We start from the raw sequence: 10,862 nt of genomic DNA on the forward strand, positions 1-10,862 counted from the left end.
GCAATCTACACATTCAATGCAATCCCCATCAAAATACCATCCACTTTTTTCAAAGAAATGGAACAAATAATCCTAAAATTTGTATGGAACCAGAAAAGACCTCGAATAGCCAGAGGAATGTTGAAAAAGAAAAGCAAAGCTGGCGGCATCACAATTCCAGACTTCCAGCTCTATTACAAAGCTGTCATCATCAAGACAGTATGGTACTGGCACAAAAACAGATACATAGATCAGTGGAACAGAATAGAGAGCCCAGAAATGGACCCTCAACTCTATGGGCAACTAATCTTTGACTAAGCAGGAAAGAATGTCCAATGGAAAAAAGACAGTCTCTTCAACAAATGGTGTTGGGAAAATTGGACAGCCACATGCAGAAGAATGAAACTGGACCATTTCCTTACACCACACACAAAAATAGACTCAAAATGGTTGAAAGACCTAAATGTGAGACAGGAGTCCATCAAAATCCTAAAGGAGAACACAGGCAGCAACCTCTTCGACCTCAGCCGCAGCAACTTCTTCCTAGAAACATCGCCAAAGGCAAGGGAAGCAAGGGCAAAAATGAGTTCTTGGGACCTCATCAAGATAAAAAGCTTTTGCACAGCAAAAGAAACAGTCAATAAAACCAAAAGACAACCAAGAGAATGGGAGAAGATATTTGCAAATGACACATCAGATAAAGGGCTAGTATCCAAAATCTATAAAGAACTTCTTAAACTCAACACCCGAAGAACAAATGATCCAATCAAGAAATGGGCAGAAGACATGAACAGACATTTCTGCAAAGAAGACATCCAAATGGCCAACAGACACATGAAAAAGTGCTCAACATCACTCAGCATCAGGGAAATACAAATCAAAACCTCAATGAGATACCACCTCACACCAGTCAGAATGGCTATAATTAACAAGTCAGGAAATGACAGATGTTGGCAGGGAGGCAGAGAAAGGGGAACCCTCCTACACTTTTGGTGGGAATGCAAGCTGGTGCAGTCACTCTGGAAAACAGTATGGAGGTTCCTCAAAAAGTTGAAAATAGAGCTACCATACGATCCAGCAATTGCACTACTGGGTATTTACCCAAAAGATACAAATGTAGGGATCCAAAGGGGTATGTGCACCCTGATGTTTATAGCAGCAATGTCCACAATAGCCAAACTGTGGAAAGAGCCAAGATGTCCATCGACAGATGAATGGATAAAGAAGAGGTGGTATATATATACAATGGAATATTATGCAGCCATCAAAAGGAATGAAATCTTGCCATTTGCAACAACGTGGATGGAACTGGAGGGTGTTATGCTGATCGAAATAAGTCAATCTGAGAAAGACATGTACCATATGAGCTCACTGATATGAGGAATTCTTCATCTCAGGAAACAAACCAAGGGTTTCTGGAGTGGTGGGGGTGGGAGGGATGAGGTGGCTGGGTGATAGACATTGGGGAGCGTATGTGCTATGTGAGTGCTGTGAATTGTGCAAGACTGTTGAATCACAGATCTGTACTTCTGAAACAAATAATACAATATATGTTTAAAAAAAAAGAAGAAGAAGAAGAAGATAGCAGGAGGGGAAGAATGAAGGGGAGGAAATCAGAGGGGGAGACGAACCATGAGAGACGATGGACTCTGAAAAACAAACTGAGGGTTCTAGAGGGGAGGGGGGTGGGAGGATGGGTTAGCCTGGTGAGGGGTATTAAAGAGGGCACGTACTGAATGGAGCACTGGGTGTTATACACAAACAATGAATCATGGAACACTACATCAAAACTAATGATGTAATGTATGGTGATTAACATAACAATAAAAAATTTTTTTGAAAAGGTATCATACCTAAATGCAATGAATTGTAACACTTTAAATGGTAAATTGTATGGTATGTGAATTATATCTCAATAAAGCTGTTTAAAAAAAGTGATGAGCACTGGGTGTTATATGCAACTGATGAATCATTGATCACTACATCAGAAACTAATGATGTACTAAATGTTGGCTAATTGCATTTAAATTAAAAAAAAAAAAAAAAAACGGGGCGCCTGGGTGGCTCAGTCGTTAAGCGTCTGCCTTCGGCTTAGGTCATGATCCCAGGGTCTTGGGATCAAGCCCCGCATCGGGCTCCCTGCTCTGCGAGAAGCCTGCTTCTCCCTCTCCCACCCACCCCTGCTTGTGTTCCCTCTCTCGCTGTGTCTCTCTCTGTCAAATAAATAAATAAAATCTTTAAAAAACAAAAAACAAAAAAAAACCTTGAGTGCTTTGCAGTGAAGAAAATCAACCAAGTGAAGGAGGAGTTCATGTGGATTTCATGTAATTTCTGAAATGATATGATAAAAGGGACACTTCACCTCTGGTGTATTTTTTCCAAAAATCCATAACCCCAATCTAATCATGGGGAAGATATCAGACAAACTCAGATTGGTTGACATCTCATAGGCTGCCCAACTCGTCATCCTCAAGACTGTCAAGGTCATGAAAAACAAGGAAAGACTGAGAAACTATCACAAACTAAAGCAGAATGGAGAGACATGACAATTAAATACCATGTGGTACCCTACATCGGAGCTTGGAACAGAGAAAGGACAATATTGGAAAAACTGGTCAAACTAAATAAAGTCTTGAGTCTCGTTTTTGTTTTTTTTTTTTAAGATTTTATTTATTTGACAGAGAGAGACACAGCGAGAGAGGGAACACAAGCAGGGGGAGTGGGAGAGGGAGAAGCAGGCTTCCAGCGGAGCAGGGAGCCTGATGTGGGGCTCGATCCCAGGACCCTGGGATCATGACCTGAGCTGAAGGCAGACGCTTAACAACTGAGCCACCCAGGCGCCCCTTGAGTCTCGTTTTTAAAAAATAAATAAATGGGGTGTTTTCATCCCCAATTCCATAACACCATGCTAACGATAAGAAAAACATCAAATAAGGGACAAACCTAAAATAAGGGACATCTAACCAAATATCTGACCAATGATGCTCTTTAAAACTGTCAAGGTCATGGAAGACATGACAAGACAAAGAAATTGTCATATATCGGAGGAGACCAAGCAAACAAGATCATAAACGCAATGTGGTATCCTGCTTTGGATCCTGGAACAGAAAAAGGACATGTGTGGGTAAACTGGTGAACTCTAAATAAAGTCAGTAGTACTGTGTCAACGCTAGTTTTAACAAATGCATCTGGGTTACATAACATGTTAACATTAAAGGAACAGAACATAAATTCTCTGTATTATTTTTGTAACTTTTCTATAAATCTAAAAGTATCCCAAAACAAAGAGTTTAATGAAAACAAACAAAAATTATAACTGGAGTAGTTTTTGTTTCCCTGACTTAACCCTGATTGCTAAAGAATGTAATCATCACTGAATATAAAATAGGGAAAGTAGACCAACAGTTTCTAATCTATGTAAATGATTTCATCAGTTTTAATCTGTTGCTATTAGCATACAATGTAATTTCCAAGGCATAATAAAAGATTGGCAAATCATAAAATTCTGTGCACTGCTTGCTATTTGTTCAAAGACAATTTTTTCAGCATTTTAACATTTCATTTAAATGTTTTATTGAGATAATATTAACATCCAGCACTACATAAGTTTAAGGTATACAGCCTAATTTCTTGACTTATATATATTGTGAAATAATGACCATAGTAAGTTTAGTCATTTCATATAGATACCAAGAGAAGAAGAAGAAAGAAAGAAAGAAAGAAAGAAAGAAAGAAAGAAAGAAAGAAAGAAAGAAAGGAAGAAAGAAAGAAAGAAAGAAGGCGAGAGAGAGGGAGGGAGGGAGGGAGGAAGGAAGGAAGGAAGAAAGGAAGGAAGGAAGGGAGGGAGGGAGGGAGGATGGAAGGAAAAAAGGAAGGAAGGAAGGTAGGAAGGAAGGGAGGAAGGGAGGGAGGGAGGGAAAGGAAGGAAAGGAATGGAAAAAAAAGAAAAAGAGAAAAAAAATTTTCCTTGTGATGTGAACTCTTAGGATCCACTCTTAACAACTTTCAAATACACCATGCAACAGTGTTAACTGCGGTCCTCACGGTGTATATTACATCCCTAGTACTTATTTATCTTATAACTGGAAATTTGTACCTTTTAACCCCTTTCCTCCAGTTCCCCCTCCCCACATGCCCCACCTTTAGTAACTACAAATCTGATCTCCTTTTCTGAGTTTGGTTTTTGGGTTTTTTGTTTAGTTGGTTGGTTTTTGGTTTTGGTTTTGGTTTCCGTTTTTGTTCTGTCATGTTGAATTTTGACATTGTGCTTAACTGGAGAAGGATTTAAATTTTTGCTCCTAGTGCTTGGGGTTAGAACACTATTGTGTCAAGATGAATTAACATTTGGCCACTCTACACCATCCCGGGTGGGTTTAACTCTTTAATAAAGGCAACATATCTACTCCTTTAGACAGATTTTCTGTGAGGCAAGAAAACTAGGGAACAGATACTGAGCATTTCCTGACTACACCCAACATTTTCCCACTGATTATTCTACAGAATAGGGTGAAGCCAGAGTTGGTGGGAAGACTGAAAGAATAATCCTCCCATCCAAACCACATAATTGAAGAATGTTTGCACACACAGAAGACGCACCCCTGTAGTTTACATCAATTATGCATATATCCAAATGGGGTTCCTATATTCCAGTTTCCCAAACTTTGATCTTTTGCATGCTACCTTCATCCCATATCTACATATCCCTGCATTCATTATTTCATCGATTTTTCTAAAGGATTCATTTATTTTATTTATTTTTAAAGATTTTTTTCAATTTTATTTTATTATCTTATGTTAATCACCATATATTACATCATTAGTTTTTGATGTCGTGTTCCATGATTCATTGTTTGTGTATAACACCCAGTACTCCAGTACGTGCCCACTTTAATACCCATCACCAGGCTAACCCATCCTCCCACCCCTCTCCTCTCTAGAACCCTCAGTTTGTTTCTCAGAGTCAATACTCTCTCATGGTTCATCTCACCCTCCAATTTCCCCCCCTTCATTTTTCCCTTCCTGCTATCTTCTTTTTTTTTTCTTTAACATATAATGTATTATGTGTTTCAGAGGTACAGGTCTGTGATTCAACAGTCTTACACAATTCACAGTGCTCACCATAGCACATACCCTCCCCAATGTCTATCACCCAGCCACCCCATTTCTCCCACCCCCCACCAATCCAACAACCCTCAGTTTGTTTCCTGAGATTAAGAATTCCTCATATCAGTGAGATCATGTGATACATGTCTTTCTCTGATTGACATATTTCACTCAGCATAATACCCTTCAGTTCCATCCACATCGTTGCAAATGGCAAGATTTCATTCCTTTTGATGGCTGCATAATATTCCATTGTATATATATACCACCTCTTCTTTATCCATTCATCTGTAGATGAAAATCTTGGCTCCTTCCATAGTTTGGCTATTGTGGACATTGCTGCTATAAACATTGGGGTGCATGTACCCCTTTGGATCCCTACATTTGTATCTTTTGGGTAAATACCCAGTAGTGCAATTGCTTGGTTGTATGGTAGCTCTATTTTCAACTTTTTGAGGAACCTCCATACTGTTTTCCAGAGTGACTGCACCAGCTTGCATTCCCACCAAAAGTGTAGGAGGGTTCCCCTTTCTCTGCCTCCCCGCCAACATCTGTCATTTCCTGACTTGTTCATTTTAGCCATTCTGTCTGGTGTGAGGTGGTATCTCATTGAGGTTTTGATTTGTATTTCCCTGATGCTGAGTGATGTTGAGCACTTTTTCATGTATCTGTTGGCCATTTGGATGTCTTTTTTGCAGAAATGTCTGTTCATGTCTTCTGCCCATTTCTTGATTGGATCATTTGTTCTTTGGGTGTTGAGTTTGATAAGTTCTTTATAAATTTTGGATACTAGCCCTTTATCTGATATGTCATTTGCAAGTATCTTCTCCCATTCTGTCGGTTGTCTTTTGATTTTTAAAGATTTTATTTATTTATTTGAGAGAGAGAGCACGAGAGTGGGGAGAACCAGAGGGAGAAGCAGACTCCCTGCTGAGCAGGGAGCCTGATGCCAGACTCCATCCTGGGACTCCAGGATCATGACCTGAGCCAGACAGTCGCTTAACCAACTGAGCCACCCAGGCGCCCTCATTTTTTTATTTAAAGGCAACAGCTATCCACACAATACAATATTATTTGTCATTAAAAGGGACAAAGGACTGATTTGGGCTACAGCACGAATGACCTTTGAAATGTTATGCTAAGTGGGAAAAGCCCTTATTGTATGATTCAATTATATGAAATGTCCAGAATAGGCAAATCATAGAGACAGAAAACAGATTAGTGGTTCCCAGGGGCTGGAGAGGAAGAAATGGGAATGACAGCTTAATGGGTATGTGTTTTCATTTTGGGCTGATGAACAAGTTCTGGAATTTGAATACACCAAAGACCGCTGAATCCTAACTTTCAAAGGGTGAGTTTATGGTGTGTGAAATATATATGAGTACAGTTGTTACTTAGGAAACTATTATGATAAGTGGAAAGTCAGTATCCCTGGCCATAAATAAGAGATAAGCATTAAAATATTATTCAGCCATAAGAAAGGAAATCCTGCCATTGTGACAACACAGATGGACCTTGAGGGCATTAGGCTAAGTGAGATAAGTCAAGCAAAGAAAGACAAATAGTATATGATATCACTTATATGTAGAATCTAAAAAAGCTGAACTCAGAGAGAGTAGAACGGTGGTTACCAGTGGGAGTGGGGAATTGGGGAGATCTTTTAAAGAATACAAACCTGCAACTAGTAGATAAATAAGTTTTGGAGATTTAATGCACCACATAGTGATTATAGTCAACAATACTATACTATATACTTGAAAGTTGCTAATGATGTATTATATATTGGCTAATTGAATTTAAATTAAAAAAAAATTTAAATTTTAAAAAAAGTTGCTACAAGGCTAGATCTTAAATGTTCTCACCACAAAAAAAGAAATTATAATTACACAATGTGGTAAAAGTGTTAGCTAATACTACGGTGGTAATCATATTGCAATACATAAATGTATCAAATCAACACTTTGGATATCTTACAAAATGTTCTATGTCAATTACATCTCAATAAAAAATACATACATACAATAAAATTTTAAATGTTCAAGCATGAACCACCAGAAGTCATCTCAATGTACCACCAATATAAGTTCCATAAAATCTTTCGATACCATGACCAGTATCCTGGTCTATGCCTCTTTGTACACATGAACAAACATTTCTCTAGGGGCAGAATTGCTAAGTTAAAGGTATGAGCACTTTTATCTTCCATATGTTTACTCATTCACTGCATGAAAATAATTTATCAAGCCCCTATCAGATGTCAAAGACTGTTCTAGGTACTGGAAATAGCGTGGTTGACCAAGCCCCTGATGTTATGGAACTTACATTCTGGTGGGGAGACTGTCGATAAACAGATGACATTACAATATGATTTTGGGTAGTGCTGTGTGCAATGGAGGGGGAAAAGGCATTGTAAGGGGTTAAAGAATGATGCAGGAAAGATGCTTTTTTATTGTGGTAAAATACACATAACATAAAATGTACCACTTTAACCATTTTAAAGTGTACCATTCACTAGCATCAAGTACATTCACAATGTTGTGCAACCATCACCTATATCTAGTTCCAGAACATTTTCATTTCCCCAAAAGGAAACCCCATGCCCAGATGGGTGTGGTCAGGGGGGTGATATGTGAGCAGAGATCTATCTAAAGGAAGAGCATGTGAGAATCATGTGAATCATGTGAAGAATCATGTGATGGAATATTATTTGGCAGTTTAAAAAAAGAATAAAGAACCTTGAAAACATTATGTTCTTAAAGGGGAGACCGCCCTGTGGTTTGGGACCCACAGAGAAGCAAGGACCCACAGGCAGAAATGTTGAGGAAAGAGATTTTAGCTTAACCTCAAGAAGAATCTTATCACACTACAAACTACCCAATTGAAATCATTCAGCTCTGAGTTTCAAGATCTTCCTCCTCACCGACTCTGAAGCTATTTAAGCAGAGCTCACCCACAGCAATCCACAAAAGAGGCTGTATAAATCACAGGCAAGCACATAAGGAATTCTTCTGCATTAGCTGTCAAAGCAATGCAAACTCCACCAGCCCTGCAGGGACCTGTTAAAACTCTAACAAATTGGCACAAAGTTTTATGAACTAGTAGTATAACTCCTGGTGGTAGAATGATGGGATAAACTGCTACAACCTTTGGAAAGCACTAGATTTGTCAAAAGCTATAAAAATATTCTCTAATTTTGATCCAGTAATTCCACTTTGGGAAAGTTATCATAAAGAAATAATTCAAAAAAAAAAGAAGACAATTTTAAGTCGTTATTTCAGCCTTATCTATAATTTTAAAAAGCAATAAAAAGGTTGAGTAAATCATCATTTAAGCACTCCATGGAATATTAAGCAGCCATTAACGTGGTAATCATAAAGAGTATGTAACAGTGAGAGAAGAAGAAGAGTGAGCACAGAATGTAGGGTAAGAGTAAGCTCAGAGGAAAATAATCTGCTCCACGCATTTCCAACCAAGCTCAAAAAAATATGCATATGGGCCAAGAGTAGAAGGAAACCAATTGTGCAAAATTCTCCAAATACAGCATGATTTTTTGCACAAGCTGTTTCCTCTGCCTGGAATGTTCTTACACACACAGACACAGACACACAGATGCACACATTCATATACACACATATAGATTCATATATACACATATGCCCACACAATACACACACACATACACTTCACACACATACACACAAGTACACATACATACATAAGTATATACATGCATAAGCATACATATACAAACACTTAAGTATATATGTTCATATGCATACACAGACATGCCCACCCAACACACATACACATACATACATACACATACAAGTACACGTCCACATACACACTTATGCACTCAGGTGCACAGTACTAGGGGCTGAATTGTATCCTTCCAAAATTTGTATGTTGAAGTCTTAACCCCCAGTACCTCAGAATGTTACTGTATTTGGAGATAAAGTATTAAAAGAGCTAATTAAGGTAAACTGAAGTCATATGAATGGACCAATATGTGAATAATCCAATATGGCTAGTGTCCTTATAATAAGCGATTAAGACCAGGACAGTTACAGAGGGAAAACCATGTGAGGACACAGGGAGAATATGGCCAGCCACAAATGCAGGAGAGAGGCCTCAAGAAAAACCAGCTCTGCTGACTCCCTGATCTCACATTTACAGCCTCCAGAACTGTGAGAAAATAAAATTGTTGTTTAAGCCATCCAGTCTGCAGTGCTTTGTAATGGCAGCCCTAGGAAGCTAATACACACTCACATACACCCACAAATACAAATACACACATATGTGCACATTCACATACACACGTGTACTCATATATACACATATGCCTACACAACACACATACACATGTGTGTACATATTCACATGCACACATATGTGCTCATATATGGGCATACACATATGCCCACGCAATACACATACACAAACAGTCCCTTCTTCTTCAAGACCTGATTCACATCACCACGTTTGTGAAGCATTCCCTGACCCTTTCAAGTATATGAGTTGCTTCTTCCTCCAGTATCTAACACTTCAGAGACCTCCATTCATTCATTCTTTCATCCCACAAATATCAGTTAAGCACTGACATTCTTCCAGGAGCTGAGAATAAAGCAGTAACCAGATGCAATCTCTTCTCCCTGGCACTTGCACTCAATTATAATGCTTATCTCATTGTATTGGAGTTCTTTGTTTGTATGCCTGTCCTCTTCCTCAGGCTATGAGCTCACAAAATATCTACCAAATGATATCTGTATCAGAAGAGTAGGGGACTTGATGGATTTCTGTTGACCTCATTAGTTGGATGAATACATTTGCCAAAATGTGTGTATGTGAATGTGTACTTATGTGTTTGTGTATGTATACTCAGGTTGGTGGAGATCTAGATTCTGTGGTTTGTTAACTTGGATTCTTCCAAAAGCAGACACTAAGACAAGATCTTGGGTGCTTATCTCTGTCAGGATATGGCAGCGGGGGGAGCAAAGTGGAGACATTTAATCCATCTTTCCTACTGTAACTTTGGTTAACATAGAGAACAACAGAGTAGGTTGTCAAAAGAGGTCATCATTAGAAATGATCTAGCAGAGTTTGGTGCACTGACCAAGGAAGATGGAAGATTCTGGACTGAAACAGCATTCAGGGCTAGGCAGTTCTGAGTGGGATGCACTGAGAGTGTGCTGAAAACACACTCAGGACAAAGGATCGAGACTTGGGAGGTAGGAGGATGCACAGAAACAGTCCTGAGAGACAAACAGCAATAATTATCAATTCTTTTTCACAGATAAAGAAATTGAGACTCAAGAGATGACACCACTTGCTTACATTTTTGCAACAAGTAAGGAATAGGAGTGATATTCTAACTGTGGCCCGCTTGCAAAGCCAGAGCTCTTCCTGTTCAGCCCACTGTTGTCAATGGAAAAACCTAGAAGTGCCTGATTACAGCAAGAAATCCTTAAAGGTCTGTGTCCATAGTGCTGAAATGGCCCAATCCCCCACACACATCGCGCCGAGGGCATCAGCCTCTAGAAGCCCAGAGGTACAAAGGTACAAAGTCAGAGGTACATGGCAATTGGCCAGCTTTGCACAGTAAGGTGCCTGCCACCTGCAGGAGAGCCAGGAGACAGCCTCGCTCAGTGCTCTTCTTTACAACCATGACTTCTACCTATGAGCACCATATTGACCAACAGCAACACCCAAAATTAAGGAGAAGCACAGTCTGAAACTTTCTACTTTGCCTCAAGTGAACCAATTCCTCATTGACTATATAC

Source organism: Phoca vitulina, unplaced genomic scaffold (genome assembly GCF_004348235.1).
Source record: "Phoca vitulina isolate PV1807 unplaced genomic scaffold, GSC_HSeal_1.0 scaffold13, whole genome shotgun sequence".
NCBI lineage: Eukaryota > Metazoa > Chordata > Mammalia > Carnivora > Phocidae > Phoca > Phoca vitulina.